Below are 18847 nucleotides of genomic sequence, written 5' to 3' on the forward strand. Positions count from 1 at the left end.
TGTCACAGTTTAACCCTTAAATTTCACCCCCTAGAATAGTTACAATTCAAACAAACAATGTAATTGAATATCATGTCGTTACTGATTTGCATTCAAATTTGGATTTAGGTTATATTTACCTTTTATTTTAAAATGTGAATACTGCCGTTAGTTGATTTTAATTTTTTAGGGGTGAAAACTACCCCTATGATAAAAAATCATATAATTGTAAATTCAAGCAATTTGGAATTATCTAATTATACGGTCACATTAAACTTAGATTCCTTTACTGATTAAATTTTTGGCCACATAATTTCTACCGTTATAAAAATGACCCCTTGAGAAGAAATTCGAATAGTTACATTGTGTATACAGTGTGGGCCAAAGAAAACAGTCCACCTCGATATTTGGCAGTATTTATTAGATTTTAACGAAATGACGAAACAGGTTGATTTTTGATCTAATGGGGACACATTTTTACGGTACATACATCTGTCATTTGTCAACCCCCTCCCTTCCACTTCCCCCACCCCTTATCTTTACATAGGGAATAGGACTCGTGTGGTAGCGCATTTGAAAGTTTATTCAACTCTCCATTCAGTAATGTAAACATTAACATAATTACGGAGTTCAATTGCTTGAATTATACATTATAAATTCGATGACTAAAATGATACTGTCAATATTTATGAGTTGCGTTGCTTCGACAACTTTATTGGAAGATAGTACTTTCCTCTGTAAATCAACTTTAACTTTTGTAGTAAAAATTGTAGTATTTGATCAAAATTCTCGTGTTAGTGATCTCGTAATAAGTCACGAGGGAAAAACCAGGAAAATAAACCTTATTATACTAACCCGGCATGGTAAGTATTTGGCCTTACATTTAGTTTACTCTCAAAATTCACTACAAACTCTGATTTTATATGTAAGTTATTTTAAAATATAAATGTATCCTAATATGTTATGGACTTACAACGAAATTACAAAAACCATAGATAATAGTAGATTATACCACGAGTCAATAATGATGGCTATTATTCCCGAGGAATATTTACGAACCGAGCCGCGTTAGCGGCGAGGGAGTAACATTCCGAGGGAATGGGAGCCATTATTGCGAGTAGTATACTCTACTTTATCTACGACAAATTAATTAATTTAAGATTTTTAATGAACAACTTTATTTGTTAAAAACATTAAAATTAGTAATAGTACAATTAATAAACTGAATTGGTTGAGAATCTTCATTAACTTTAGTAGAGTTTTTAATACAAATATTTACATAAGGTATTAAGGTAGATGCTGTTGCTGTAGCTAGTTCTACAATTTCTGGTGGTGTACAATTAAAAGATTCTTCATTTTCGTCCATCTCAACACAAACTGTCAAATATACTATTCGTTTGACAGTGACACTTTTTGAGGTTGATTATTTTGTTTCCGTGGTGAATTTTGTGATTGTTGTGCCAGAGGGATTAATAGCTATCAATCCCGCATTATTAATCCCTAAGGGATTATTATATGGCATTATATTGCAAACACCACAAGTATAATACATATATTATGTATCAGTCGTAGATAAATATATTTTAAACTATCTCATATAATAGTACAAAATCCTTTATTTTAAGAGAAAAGACATCAAGGAGAATCCAAAAATGCAAAAATATACAGAGTAATTCATTTAAAAAAACATAGGTTTGTGTCACCCTGTCAATACGAGTGGCCTTGTATATTTGAAAATATATTTAGGCTATGGTCCTATCTATGCCCCGACTTTATCTAAATAACTTTTTTCGTATCTCTTACTACAAACGAGTAATTGACTTCCTCGCACTAATGCCCCATCCTGTATGTTGTTGGTTTTTTACTCATAACTAGGTTATTTTTAAGCTATAAAGTGCTAAAAAAAACCAATTTGTAGGTTTTTCTAAGGGCAATAAGAGTACGTAAATATATTTCTTTAATCCCTTATTTTTTAAAAGAGTTTGAGTTAAAAGGGCTTGAACGAGTTACTAATCACCAGTGTATGCAAATTTTGAACAGCCATATCTTACCCAATTTTTATCTTACATAAAATTTAAAAAAAAACGGAGTGTTTATACGAGTAAAAACTATATTTTTTTACTGTTTGAGATTTTTCGTAACACTAATACTTTTGAAGTTATTTTGAAAAGAGTGTATTTTTTCCAAAATTAAAAAAAAAAGTTTTTTTAATATAAAACCAAATTTTTCCAAAAATAAGCACTTCAAACCGGTCAAACTTACAGATCATATTAGCAATACATATATAAAGTAAATGGTAAAGCAGTAACGATTAGTTTCATTGGGCATGTTAAATAGGGGGAGATTTTCACGACTTATTATATATATAAAAAAAAACGGGCCAACTTTATTTTGAGCGCAACTCGCATAATTTTGATGCTACAAACTTTTATGAAAAATAAAAATAAATATATTTTTAGACGCTTCAAAAGAGTATTTATGAGTTTTCTGCGAAAAGTGCTTCATTTTTTGGTTACTTCCGCTTGAAATATTCGATTCGGAATTTTACGAGTAAGAACGTATTTTTCATGATATACAACTTTGCTTCTTCTGGGTTTATAGTCCAAGTCAATACACCAATTTGTTCCTTTTTTTTACAGGCTACATTTTTTCTGAGAATATTTTTTTCGATAAAGTACTTAGTTTTTTAGTTATTTGCGAAACACTGCAAGAAAACGTGTTTTTTTTTGTTGAAAAATGCACATTTTCACTCTCAAATAACTCGAAAAGTATTAAAGCAGTTAAAAAACCTTATAGAACAAAAGTTGCTTAGAATTAGTCAATTTATCCATTTTCAGACTTATTTTAAACATATGTTTTTTCACCCCCGAGAAGGGGTAAATTTCACCCCCCAAGTAAAAGCAACCAACGGCGCAATTTCAACTTTGAAATATAGGGTAAGTAGAACCTAAATCCAAATTTTCAAGCAAATCCGTCTTGCCCCTGAAAATTACACGCCAAACCGGTCATTTACTGGGCTATATGACCAAATACATATTTTGTAAGCAAATTTAATTTCAGATAGTTAGTCGCTTTTACAGTTTATACAAATAAAAAAATTTCAGGATCACTAGCACAAGTTTCGTGTTCCCACTTTTTGCAACTACTACATTGTATCCACTTTTCTTACGAAGCGTTATTTTGATACGTGTCTAAACAAAAACGACAGAAGCATTCTTCACCCTCCGAGTCGATGTCTTTAACAACTTTCCTCTTTTTTCGTTTCTTTGATGCTCCTTTTTTATCTAGGCAATTGCTTCTCATTAAGAGTTTTACTATTATTTTACACTTCTTCAAGAGCTTTTTTATTGGTGTCGTTTAAAATTACTGCCTCTCGCTTCCTTCTTTTATTTTTAGTATCCTGATTTCTAACCGCTGCTTTTGGCAGTGAGTTCAAAAGGAACGGACTCAGCGGAGGAGAGTTCTTTTTTTGATTTTGCATTGATTTTTGTTGTAAGATTACTTTTAGAACGGTCAAGTTCCTTTGAGCACAACTTCAATCCTTCATCAGGTTTGCTCAAAGATCTTTCAATATTTTTGTGAGCATCAAGTGCCTTCAAACACTCTGGTTGTAACTGTTCGTTGGATTGGTTTGACACTTTTGTGGGATCTTCAAAACTTGAAGGTTCGCTCTTTGGCAGTCCCTTTTATGGATTTTCCATATATGTTTATCTCACTAACTGCTCTTAACATAATATCTGGTGTAGTTTTACCTTTTTCGGACTTCCTTTTAAAAGAACGCATTTCCTAAAGCAAAATGTTAAATCAGTAAAACTATATTTATGCTCGGGGAAGGTTGACGCATGCGTCAACCAGCCCCTCATCGAATGCGTCAACCAGCAACAGAGAACAATTTTGGATATTTATGGTAATCGACTCTATATTAATTAGTATTTGGAAAATATAATGATTTTATCTTATAGTAGTAGTTCCAAGCTTCAATAAAAACAAAGAACTAATTATTATCTTTAAAAATGGGATTTCTAGAACAAAAAATGTATAATAAAAATTTACTCATCACTGTAAAAAAACTACAAAACGCTCTGTACACTCTATTAGTTATCGCGTCAAACTGAAACTACCTTTCGCTTTCGAGAGTGCGCTTTGTGGGGAGCCTTCTAACTTGTGTAAACGCGCGATTGCCAAGTTTCTTAGTTTTAAGAAAATCGCACTGCGTCAACCAACCCGATGCGTCTACCAGCCCCGGTCTCCCCTACTTGTAGACGATTATCCCTAAAATAAAAAAAAACGATGGAAATGGTTTTGGTTATTGAGGTCCATAAAACTCAAAAGACTTGTCAAATACCTGATCGGATCAAAGTGTCTCTTTTTTACCTTGTTACTCAGTACTGTTTGGCACTATCGAAGTTGGCACAGACGACAGCTAGTATGTTATTATTACGTTAATAGAACCAAATATAGTTTAAAGATATTGCTGCATGCTTACCATTAGATATATTTCTGCAGCTCTCAATATACATCTCGCAGTCAAATAAAATATCAAAACAAGATCTATATACGGCATTACATCAAATCTTACATTATACTGAAGACAGTACATACAATACATATAAGTATTCACCGAAAGTATTATAACACATAGAACTTCCAGAATATAGAACAGAATATTTCCGATAGAGGGAAGATGATTCTTGTAAATTCGGCACAGCCTAATATAAAATAGTTGAGTATGTTGAATTACCTCGACACAAGTCCTTGTATCAAATTGCTTGTTAGATTTATTCTTGTTTAAAGCTCTACAAAGGTTACTTTGAGCTGTAGAATAAAAATTCTTAAAGAGTATGTAATAGAAATCCCCCAAACCTACAAGGTAAAATCCTAGACCACCCAGCGCTAGGTAGTGACAAGTCATGGTGTATATTAAAAAGATTTCGGTGAAGTCTCTGGTGGTAAGCAAGCTGTAACATAAATATCGAAATATAAAGCCGTATATTGCAAAAACTGATAGTACCGTCGCGTTTCGGAGAAAAGAAGTGTCACAAGAAGGAAAAACACTGTCCACTCCAAAAAACTTTCTTTTTTCTAATAAATATATCAGATTTGTTGTGTAGTTCAACATATTCTTTTGATAATAACTCACACATAAGGTGAAACAAAGGACATTGAAGAATTTCACCAGCAAAATATTTTGATTAAGGATATTTAACACTTCAGTGTTTCTCAGTATCCTGAATAGTACTATAATGGACCCCAATGCAAAAATTATGATAAACACTAGGTTTAATAATGTGATTAACTTGTTTTTTCTGAAACGACCATGTTTTACATGATGGGTGTGGGGACATTCTGGGTATGCTATATAGACTGTACCCAGACTAAAAAGAATTGAAGCTTTTAAAGTGCATATGAAACAGTCGTTTGCTTTTGATCTAAAAATTATGGAATATAAGTTCTTGAACATGTTAAAAATAGATTATATAAAATTAAATTTTAAACTTTATTTTAAAATAATTAACCAAATGCAACTTGGTTTATATACTAATTCTATTTTGATTAATTTTATAGATTAAAGTTTAAATCAGATAGAATATTGGAGATTAATCATGCAACTAGAAAAATAAATAAAGAAATAAAATAAATTCATATGTTATTTGAAACATATTGAAAGAAATTAATCCCAGAAAACGTTATAGGCTATTGATAATGTATTTTAGAAAGGAACTACAACGTTAACGGGGTTTTATTGTTTCATATAGCCAATGGACCTCAAAGTATCAAAAAACCATGGAGTGCTACCATTTAAAGAGTTGCGTTTTTGAGAAAGGGGTGAATAAGTCCCTAGGCACAGAGCGAATTAGGGTGAGTTCTATGCATGTTTGGTACAAACACGTCTACAGGAAAATTGTTCCGGGTTAAATTTACTATCTAAATATTACATCTTAAAGTGCAAAATATTTTTTTTACGAAAATATATTCAAAATAAGAGCAGGAAAAAAACACGAAATATGGCAATTTTGTTTTTTGCCCCATAACTTTTTTCCACGGGGATACAGGTATAGGCATTGCTCGACAGAAAACTTCTATCCTTTCTCTTTAAATCGACGTTCGGTATAAGTCTTTATAATTTACAGTTTCCAAAATATGATTTTTCAAATTTCGCCACTCACAGCGATTTTAGGCCATTTTCCTTGTTACTTCACAAGCATTGTTCTGTAAATTTTTCTACGCAGCTTTAGGTATATTAAATTTAACATTTAATAGGAAGAACAGTCAATTACCTTTGAAATGGTCTATTATAGAAGTCTACATGACTATTTTTAAGCAAGATATGGTTTTTCGAAGTTTTATACTTTTAATGATTTTTGATACCTACTTACGATTATTTTTAAATTTCTCATTATAACTTTTTTTATTGTATACTAGCTGACCCGGCAGACTTCGTACTGCCTTAATAGATAAAAACAAATTTTGTATACAATAAACTTAAAATAAACAAAACAAAAAATGCTCGATGTGAATGAGGTCTTATTATTATTTTTAATTAATTACACATGTTGTTAGAAGTAATAAAGTTTTGTTAGAAGTAACAAAATAAAATTTGTATTTTGGCGTTTCCTTCAATGTGGTATATTTAATTAGAAAGTAAACGCTCTGTATAATCACAATATACCTAATGTAAAACTGATAATAGTGCTGTTTTACATTATACGAATTTAAACGTTCGAGGGTTTTCTCGTGCTATAGTTTTGACGCACGTCCTTTTCACACAACAAGAATTGAGTCGCACGAAGATATTTTGCTTTTTTTTTAAACTATGGTATACAGCCAACTATTGGGATTTCCCATTGATTTTATATTTTGCTGTGTTGTTTGGTATATTATTTTTATCTACACTATATTATTACATATTATATAGAAATATATAAAGATAGAAACTTGAGGAGAATTGCTTGGAATGGTGTATACCGTGCACTTAACAGTGAATTTGACGAATTAAAGCAAAAGACGGTGATAAAGAAAAAACGCTGGACGGAAGGGCCGCCCGAGAACTTTGTCGTACCGATCTATTATCGTTATGGTACTAGATACTGGCATTCTATAAAAATAACAAAGTTACTCGTTATTTTGATATTTTAGAAACACCTACTGTACTTAAAAGTATTTTATGGTTCTACGCATCATTAATTCCTGCATTTGAGAAAATGTTCGATGCCATATTTCGGGGACACACTATAGATGTGTAGATTATTGCATAAATCAATAGAATATTATAGTCATACTTTCATTTCAAATTAGTTCATTTTTCTGAGAAATTAATAGTTTACAATATTTGCATTTCATTCTATTTCGATTACGCCAGTCAATGCGCGAGATTAAGAACATGATATTATCTCCAAATTCTATCCTACTGCATGGATTTTAATGAAATTTTGGGAGTAGCCCAATCTATCTCCTAATTCAAAGTCTATCCTATATACTATGGAGCTTTAATCATGGGGGAAGTTCCCACCACTTCTCAGGGGTGAAATAATTTTATTTTCCAATTACATGGAGAAAAAGGAAGATTTTTAAGAAAATTTAAAAATTCATTCTATAATTTGATCACATTTTTTACAAAAACCATTCATTTTAAACCCGCTCAACTTTTTGAAAGTAGAAATAATACTATATTAAAAGGTATTGTAGAAGAAAAACAATGCATTTAAATTATGGTGGATGGGGAGTTAAATGTATATACTTTTCATTTTTCCTTAAAGTACATTAGTCATATATTTTTTGCACCATATCTCGCTTAGTTTGTAAGTAACCGACATTTAACGGTGCTCATTTTAAAGGCCTTTTCAAACACTACAAAAGGTGTTGGTAGCATTATACACCTAAAACCTACCGTTCCTCTGTTATTTCAAGTTGAATACACCAATTTGAGCATGTACCAAAAAACAAACTATTTTCACCTACCATATCTCTTTTTGTATTATAAATAGAACATTTACGAAGGAACGAATATCTTTATTATTTATAATCTAAAAAATGTTTTATATAGAGTTTTTAGTTCGATGCAAAGTTTTTAAGGTATTCACAAAAAATCCGTCCGAAAAGGTGTCATTTTTCAATGAAAATGGCCAATTTTCAACTACGCATAACTCAAAAAGTATTGAGTTCTCAAAAAAAAAGTATAGACCAGTTTTTGCTTAGAAATAGGTTCTTTAGCCACTTCCGTGCTTATTTTGACCAACACATTTTCCACCCCCTTGCAGAAGTGGGAACCGCCCCAAGATAAAAGCGCCATAGTATATAGGGTAGATTTTGTTTCTTGAGCTATTACCTACTTACTGTGAAAATATCAAGTACATCAATGTAGTAGGATGGAATTCGGAGCCAAATACCCTCATTGACTGCCCTACAATTATGCTCTGCTATGAACGCGTGAGAGAGGACACACATAAGATTATAGCAATATTTCTATTTACCGTAACTTTTCGAGTTTTTGAGCTAAAGCAATAAATTTTATGTCATTGGAAAGATAATTTTGCGTTCTTTCAAAATATGTTAAAATATACAGGGCGTATCTAAAAAAATTAAGATTTTTTATTCATTTCCAGTTCAACCGGAAGCCATGTTTTTGGTAAAATTTATTGTGATAATAGATAATAAAATACCATATATGTCTGCAAAATTTCAAATTTTAGTTTCTATTAAGAAGGAAGTTACGGGCACTCGAATATTTTTTTATAAAAAATTCGTAACTCCCCTCCTATGGGGAGTTAAGATATATGACTAATGTCATTCAATTTACTGATAGGATATCAAAAATATATCAAAAAATAAAAAAATTCCTTGGAGCCATTTTTGAGAAAATCTAGTTCAAATTTATGTCAAAATTTGACCCCTTAAATATCCCGTAACTTTTTCTGAAAAACGATAACATCTTTCTTATAGCCCCATCTTTAGGCTATATAACGACTTTTTCAAATTAAACTTATCTTCAACAAGTTTTTAGATAGATAGGGAAATGTGTCGGGTGGGCGGTCGGCCATGTTGGCCGCCATTTTGAATTTGGAAATGTCAAATTCCGTATTTTTATTTACCTATCGATGAGCTTACTTTGAGTTGAATTTCATTCATTTCGCTCAAAATTTGCAAAAATGGGCCCTAAATAACTCCCTTATTTCGGCCCCCCTTTGAGAGGTTTTTTTTAAAAGCTTAGTTTCTCGACAAAATTCTCTTAAACTTACTCATACCGAATTTCATCAAAATCGGTCCAGTAGTTTTTGCTGGGCGGTGGCGACATACGTACGTACGTACGTACATACTTCTGACATGTTTTTTTTATTTGCTTTTTAGACTCAGGGGGACTCAAAACGTCGAAAAAAAGTGAAATCTGAAAAATTTTTTTTTGCACGATCCTATAACTTTATCTATTATACTATACTACGTATATAGTACGATAAAGTAAAAACACATTTGGTAAGTACAGCAAAATTAATTATATGTTACTGATAACAACAGTAATTAAGACTGCTAAGTATATTATAACAAACTTTATTTTCCATAGTTGTAATTAACGTTGAGTATAGAGGGTGTTCCATCAATATGTGTGAATATAAAAATCTATAAATCGTATCTTTTTGCGTTCATAGGATGGACCCAATGCATCCGGTTCCTTTTATTTCTCTTTCTTCGACAATAAAGTAACCACAACGCTATAAATTGATTTCGCTCCATATAATATAACTATATCTTTTATTCTACGAAATTATATTTAGTTTTATAGGGTAAACGACACGGAAGACTGGAGTAGGGCCGCCGTCACGTCTTGTGTGAAATTATCTAAAAACAACATTTAAAACGAGAGGCACAACATTTAAAATCGAGTGGATGACGGAGGGTCTTTTAAATTCTGTACATGAAAAACATAGATTGTAATGTTGTTCTGAAGCTATTTCCTTGTGGCATTTTTGTAATAAACTCTTCTTAATAGAAAGTAAGCCACAATTTAACTAAAAAATTATTTTATTAACGTTTCGACGTCCAATTCGGATGTAGAAACGTTAATAAAATATTTTTTTTTTTGGTAATTGTGGCCTATTTCCCATTTAGAATAGTTTATTACATAGATTGTATAAGCTAATTAGATGAGTTAATCCAGGACCCCACAAATAACTTAACAGAACAACGATTATAAAAAAAAAATTAATTAAAAACATAAGAAATAATAACTGACAAAATAGAAATTGCAAATGAATTAAAAACGCATTACAGTATATTAGGACAAAGTATGGACAAAAAATACCCATTTGTAATGATATATCGTAATGATACATATGAGACATCGTATCATGTACCGACCTCAGCCACAAAGTGTAAATAAAACTAATATACCAAACAACACAGCAAAATATCTTCGTGCGACTCAATTCTTATTGTGTGAAAAGGACATGTGCGTCAAAACTACCGCACGAGAAAACCCTCGCATGTTCAAAATTCTTATAATGTGAAACAAAACTATGTGGATAAATTTACTTACCAATTTATAATTTCTGTTGGCTTTTGAAATAACAATTGAGGTCATACAATTTATCAACAGCAAATCTGTATAGGTCGAAAAATCCTGCCTAATTTTGTGTTTGTAGCAATATGAATAATATAAAATACTACTGACAGAAGTAGCTATAATACAAATAACTTCCTCTACGTAGTAGATCAAGTTTCCAAAAGCTAATCCATGCTTTTTGTAGTTTCTACAGACACGTAAGTAAAACAGCTGCAAGCTTTGAAGCTTTTCCAACAACGAAAATGTAAACTCGTTTTTGGAACTTGAAGCTTTTGAAAATTCCGTTAAAGTATCTTTCACAATCGTACAATATTTATTAAATATGAAGTAGTAAATGTCTAGTAGTCCCATACAATGCAAACTCAAATTCGCAAGTGCTAAAAGGTTAACAGATAGAAGGAAGAGTGTCCAATTTTCAAGAAAACTATCTACATGAGCAACTTGTGATAAAAAGTTGCTACTTATAACTATAACATAAGCTAAAACGATCAATAATGTCAGAGTATATAAAGATCTTGCCTCTTGTGTAGTCAAACAGGTAGATATACCAAAAAATTTCCTCTTCTCTATTAAGGAAATCAGCTGTTTTGCATAAGCTAGCATTTTATTCTGATGACAGCTAACACATGCAATAAAACATGTACTGTTCAAGACCTTGTAAAAGATAATATTTTGTCGTAGTACATTTAAAGTTTTCTGATTTTGGTTCGAACTTATTAATGATACTAGACAACCAGTAACAAATATTGTTATGTAGATTATATTTAATAGTTTTGCTGTAAAACTTTTCCTAAATCTGGAGTTTTTCACGTTTGTTGAATGACGACATTCTGGAACTGCAATGTACATCATTCCGAAACCCAGAATTAGAGCAGGTTTTATTGTACATATTAAACAATCATGGATGTTGGTTCTTAAAATTAAAGGCATGTATTTCTTCATATTTTTAAAATATATACCTACACTGTTACTAGGTGTCAACGCCCTTCCGGTAGGGATCTATGAAGAAGTATCACTAAGCCCTTATCCCTTGCCGTAACGCTCCTGCATAGGCCGATCAGACACCTTGCTTATTCGAGACCAAGCTAGATTCTGTAGAATTTTAGACTACGAAGTTAGCCTTTTTATTTTTTTATGCACCGGGCTGGGGATCTAACCTCGATCTTAAATCTACTAGAGTTGTCCATCGAGCGCCTCAGGCTGCTAAGTCATCTGACCGATTTTTAAAATCTAGGGAATAACTTGTCAACGAAGTAATGAAATGAAAAAACTATTACATAAATTATTAAATTACAGTATTGAGACCGTATTTGTCATAAATGTAAACGACGTAACATTTTATGAAAAAAAAATATAGGAAATTACAAAACAAACTTAGCATAATGGATATTTTTATTATTGTCCTGAATAATTGGTGATATTTTCAAAATCACAAGGTATTACTTGTTATGGCTATCGATAAAAAACGTTATTCATTTGATATCCATCAGTTATTGATTTAGTAAATATAACTTGGGGAAATGGGGCTCATATAAATAGAAATTAAAATAAATGCAAAAACTAAATAAACGAATAAATTAATAATAGGATTACCCCCCCCCCAGCTAACAAGGGGGGTCAATTATTGATTATGCCATCATGTACCAATAATCTATAAAAAGTTTTAGACAACGCTAAGTGTCGATTGCGTCATCACTTAACCATGGGAAAGTTAACCATGTTAAGTTAAAATGAATATTCAGTACCGAGAGTTCAAGATTATGAAGAAGCTGGCTATTTTACTGAAAAAAATGCAATTGACAGCAGTAAAAATTAAAACAAACAGATACGATCTGACCATAGTAGGAATACATTGCCCTCCTAGACATGTTTCATAGACAATGTTTCCTCTTACAAACCAAATCTTTACTACCTGTTTTATCAAAACTATTTAAGAAACTATACCTTATAACATTCTATCTACCTCTATCTAATCAGCTCTAAACATCCATCCTTGGATAAAGGCCTCCTCTTTCTTCTTCCATGCCTCTCTATCTTGGGCAATTTGCATCCAATTTGACCCAGTGTGTTTCTTCAGGTCATCTGATCATCGCATCTGTGGCCTTCCCCTTTTTCGTTTGTGGTTCCACGGTCTCCAATGTATGATCATCTTAGCCATCTTTCATCCTTCTGCCGTAGGGTGTGTCCGACGAACTTCCATTTAAGCTTTGCTACTTGGGTAGAGACATCTTTCACTTTTGTTTTGTTGCGGATCCATTCGTTTCTTTTCCGGTCTGATAGTTTAATGTTCAGCATTTGTCTTTCCATGGATCTTTCTGTCTTTGCTATTTTTGCCATATTTTCTTTTGTAAACGTCCATGTCTGAGAGCCATATATTAGAACAGGGAGTATATATTGATAGTATTGCGGGTATTTTCTGTTCTTTAGAATATAAGACAGTTTTCCGAATGATGCCCAGGCCAATCTTATTCTTCTCTTTATTTCTTCGGTTTGATTTTCTTTATCTAATCTAGTGATTTGTCTTAGTTATATATAATCTTTTACTTGTTATATTCTTGTTTGTGCCACTGTAATTATTAGTTCTTCTTGTTGATTGGTCATGGTTTTTGTTTTACTGTAATTCATCTTCAGTCCTATCTTTGTCGATTCTCTATCTAGTTCTTCCATCATTCTTTACAATTCTTCACTTCTTTCTGTTATTAATACAATATCATCAGCATATCGTAAGTGATTCAGATATTGCCCGTTTATGTTTATACCCAAGCCATCCCAGTGTAGTTGTTTGAACACATCTTCTAGCGCTTGGTTGAATAGCTTGGGCGAGATGGTATGTCCTTGTCTTACTCCTCGGTTTATTTTAATAGGCTCCGTTTGTTTCATTAGCTTAATAGTTGTTATTGCCTTATCATATATATTTGTAATTAAGTGGGTATATCTGTAGTCTATTTTGATGTTTTGTAGAGAATTCTTTACTGCCCAGTTTCCACACTATCAAATGCTTTTTCGAAGTTAATAAATGCCATGTATAGCGGGATATGATATTCGTTAGCTTTTTCGATTATCTTATAATATTACAAAGAATTATTGAAGTCAAAAAATTAGTTCCCAACCATCAGTTTGGATTAAGTTTCAAGCAATCCACTATAGATCAACTGCATAGGGTGACTAGCATGATAGAAAATGCTCTACATCAAAAAAATGTCTGTTCTGCTAATTTCCTGGATGTACCTCAAGCATTTCATAGGGTATGGCATGAAGAACTCCATCGAAAATTGAGATCTATTTTACCCAACCGCTATTGTGAAATAATAAAATCATATTTATCTGACAGGCCTTTCAGGGCCAACGAAATTAAAACGGGTGTTCCACAGCGTAGTGTCCTATGTCTTCTAACGGTTCTATATTTACTATTTACAAGTGACATATCAGAGTTAGAAAGCAACACTATAGCCAATTTTGCAGATGACACTGCCATTCTGGCAGTTGGTAAACATAATACAGATTCAACTAGTAGTCTACAAAATGCAATGAATAAATTCCATAACTGGACCAGAAAGTGGAAAATCTCCCTAAATGAAGGAAATCGGCTTATATAGTATTTACCAACAAACATGAGGAAGAGAGGAACACACACATGTAAATATAAACGGACATGAAATTCCATATGCTAAAATGTCCAGGTTTAACCATAGATCCAAAGCTGAAATGGAAAGCGCACGTAAAGAAAAAACGGGTAAAATTGGGTATCAGAATAAAAAAGATATATTGGTTTCTGAAAAGACAACTAGCGTTGTCAACTCATAACAAGCTTTTACTCTACAACCAGATTCTAAAATTTAAGTGGACATACGGTATGGAACAGTCGGGTTGTGCCAAAAAAACTAATATTAAAATAATCAAGACTTTCCAAAAAAAGTATTGAGGTGCATTGTTAATGCACTTTGGTACATACGCAACCAAGATATCGACAGAGACCTAGGGGTGGGGTATGTAAAGGGTGATTCATTTAGAGGTACTTTTTTTGGTGAGGATTTGTTGGGAGATCGTGTATGAATCGTGTCAGCTGACGTTGTGTTTTTATTCAGTATTGTTTGATATTTCATCCTAAAAAGACTTAACTCGGCACAACGTCTAGAAATTATTTAGCTGTATTACGAAAATAGGCGTCAATGAGGAATGTGTTTCGTGCGCTTAGAGCAAAAAAATGTTTTCCGATAAGGCCCGTTTTTGGCTTAATGAGGATGTTAATAAACAAAATGCCCGTATTTGGGTTGATGAGCAACCCAAAGACGTTCAATGGTTGCCAATATATTCAGAAAAAACCACTGTTTCGTGTGGTTTATGGGCCGGTGTCATCATCGGTCCATGTCTTGGACCGGCCAGAATGTTACTGTGAATGAAGACCATCATCGCGCCATGATAACGAACTATTTGGTACCAGAAATTGAAGTTCGCAGTTTAAGCGACACTTGGTTCCAAAAATATGGCGCCAACTGCCGTACATCCCGTGAAAGCATGGCTTTAGTGAGAAAACGGTTCGGTGAGCAATTCGGACCAGTGACTTGGCCGCCTATATCCTGTGACATCACACGTCTAGTCGTTTTCCTCTGGGGCTACCTCAAGTCCAAAGTCTACATGAATAAACCGGCTTGGATTGAGGCGTTGCGTTGGAGGCCAGTATTACTCGAGTCACTGGTCAAATACCAATCGAAAAGCTCGAACGCGTCATCGAGAATTAGACCTTCAGAATATACCGTCTTAACCGCAGTCATGGTCAACATCTGAAAGAAATTATCTTTAAGAAGTAATTGTAAAGAATGGTCCTTTTTTACGACAATAAAGATTTTCAAATAAAATTTATTTTTTCATAGTTTCTTCTTTTTTAAAAAAGTACCTCTAAATGAATCACCCTTTATATAAAGAAATTCAAAAAATCGCCTGCAGGCACGAAGAAAGGCTTTCGCAGCACAAAAATGTCGAGGCCAGTCAGCTTCTGGATTACTCTAGACAAAACTCAACAAATTATAGACAAAATAACATCCAAATATTCAACATCTTATTTGGTGTCCGTTGACTAAAGCCCTGGTTTCCTCGAAAGCGGTACCGGAGAATTGCGGCCGCAATGTTGCGGCGAATGACGTCATAACAAATTGTACCACGCAATAATAGCAGTGGTTTTCAAGGATGCGTTGGAAGTCACCGCTTGCTGAGTTTACACATTTCATTGCCGCAGTGAAGAACCTTAAATTTGTCATCGCAATCTGACGTCATTCATCGCAGTGTTACGGTCGCAGTTTTTCGGTGACGCTTTCGAGGTAACGAAGGCTTTAGATAAGGTCTATGATACCGTAACCTTAAAAAAGATTGTTTGAAATATTGGCAAAGACAGAACTAAGTAATACATAGATCAACGCCATAGCGAGTATGTTTGTAAATTGAAAAAACTCTATTCAAAATCTATATTAGAGAGTTATTGCCAACGTCTTTTAAGTCGACCTGTAATAAAAGATCCTTTATTTTGACATATAAGCATGCGCAGTATTGCGTCTTTTATTTTTGTCTTTTAATAAAATACAGGCCGCCTGTATTTAAGGAGAATTAGAGGACACCTTTATTTTAATAAAAGTTCCTTTATTTTGACATAACGTGTCAAAAATGTGAAGAAAGGTCTAACTTCACTTGTATTTTGAATTTATCTTGTCGCTTCTTTGGATTGATAATTTATGTATTGTGGGATTGATATTTGATTAAACTTTCATCATTAAAGTTGTATGTTGGGTTTTATTTATTAAAAACAACTCTAAGTAATATTCTGAGATATAGATTATTGATGTTTTGACCCAAACGAATATAGAAAAGAACATTTTATTGAAGCTTGAGTTATTACAAGAAGTTGTAAAAAGGAATGTTACGTAAATAATTTTAAATTGTTACTACTTACAATGATCAGACTTAAAATATCAGTAACTCATTTATTAAACTCAATATATTTTACATTTTTCTATAGAAATAAATATTTATTGAAGATATAAGAGATTTTGAAGATATAAGATCAATAAATTTTAATGAAAGTTAGGATTTGTTAAAATTCTAGATTCAAAATAGAGTTCTATTCAACAGATATATAACAACAGGTTAACAAAATAAAACAAAGGTTCAAGTATTTATTTTTGAAAATTTAATCTTTTATAGATTAGAATCTATAAAGTTTTTAATCAAAAGTATTAATACACTTTCATTTTCATGCCATCTTCTTCTTTTGGTTCTTATCCGTTTCGAATGTTGGAAATCATATAGCAATCGTAACCTTGCTAGCTGCGATTCGAAACAGTTCCATTGATATTCTCCCTCTACCAGGTCTTCGCTTACATTTGACTGTACCTTGCAATATGTACTGCAGCAGGGAGTAACGGTGCTGATTTATCATATGTGTCCCAGATACTGCAGTTTTATGCGTTTAATGGTAAACACAATCTCCAATTCCTTCTTCATTCCTCCTTGTTCGTGATCCATTTCATGCCATCAGTATTTGTTTATTTAAACATTGCCAAAAAAATTGATAAAAACCAGCATAAAGCTTAATTCTTCTATTATCTTTTTGTATATCGGGAAGTTTATCTGACAGATTAGAGGTCTTTTCATTTTCAGATAACTAATTATTGGGAAGTTTATATAACAGTATCCTTAGTATCTGTCTTTTCAGCTCCGGATAACTAGTTAACGGGAAGTTTTTCTCTGTCAGATATCTATTAGTATCTAATCTGTCAGATAAACTTCCTGATAACTAGTTATCCAGAGGTGAAAAGAAAGAAAGAGAGGGCCATAATGGATAAAAGATCAAACGCCAATAGCATGTATGTATATATTTATAAATTTATTATTTAAAACCTGCTAATGATCATAAAATACTTAAAATCAGTCACCAATATAATATTTATATTTATTTATAAATTTATTAACAAACTGCAGTCCAATAAAAATAAAATTAGTTTAAGCGCTAGCTTTAAATGTCGAACAATAATTTTAAACAAACACACACACAATTTAGTCGCATTAGATTAGCTCCTGGTTGAAAATGTACTGCCACAGCTTCTATATCAATATCAACAGCACACTCATTTGCCAGTATTTCAACGTTTTCTCTATTATGTACTACTGCAATATGTAAAACTGAACAAGCTGATATTATTCTTTGAATAAAAGGTAACTTGCATCTCATTACATATGGTAAAATGGGAAATCTCTTCACAATACCAAATGTTCTTTCAATAACAATTCTTGAAGGGATTTGTGATGGATTATAAAAACACAACTTCTGTCTGAAAATTCTGGAATGGTGTCATTCGGTAGTTGTAGTTGAGGAATGGATATCCACTATTCCCTAATAATATATTCTCCAGAAATTCCCCATTACATATACCCATAATGCAAAAGTATTTAAAAACTCCTAAAATAGTATTTCCAATTTATTGCACTTCCATATTATTGAACGATAAGTATTATGGGATATATTACGTTGTTCTCTAAACATCTTTAAATGACAAAATAATTAAATTTAACGTTTTACTCTTCAATTAAAAAGTTAATTTAAATTTGGAAATCTCTCCGAAAAATATTAATTTTTGGCGGATTATTTGATTTATACCGTTCTAATTTAGTTTGTTTAGTTTTGTTAAACTTTTCCTTATTTAGTTTACATTTTGAAAGTGTTCATAAGTTAAACGTTACTTGAAAACTCCTCTATGGAGTCATCTAGTGGAGGCGAACCGCCTGATATTGAGAATTCGATGGATAGTAGCTGTGATTTACAAGATTTAAATGGATTTCTACCCAACCAGCCTCAAAATAAGATAAGTAGTAGTATTAATCTTAACAATATTAATGAAAAACAAAATACTTTAGTAAACTCAGATCAACCAGAAAAAACCAGGCCTGTTTATTTATACGAAAAAATTGATTTAGGACCTTTTTACATTTTCATTGAAAACTCCAGTTTAAATTTTACAGGAAAATTAAACGCTGTTAAAATAGGCGAGATCCTATTTACGTTACATCCAGAAATTGACAATTATATAAAAAAAATTGACTCAATCGGACGCAACCGAGTTAGGGTCTCATTTAAAAATTATAGTAGCGCAAATGCTTTAGTTACTTCCAAATTCCTTATTCAAAAAAATCTGACCGCATACATTCCAAAATTTCAATTGTTTAAACTAGGTGTAGTAAGGGATATAGATTCAGATATATCGGAAGAATATCTTAAACATAGAATAAAGGAATTTGATCACCATTGCAAATTCTCGGTTGAGTATG

Source organism: Diabrotica virgifera, chromosome 9 (assembly GCF_917563875.1).
Source record: "Diabrotica virgifera virgifera chromosome 9, PGI_DIABVI_V3a".
Taxonomy (NCBI): Eukaryota; Metazoa; Arthropoda; class Insecta; order Coleoptera; family Chrysomelidae; genus Diabrotica; species Diabrotica virgifera.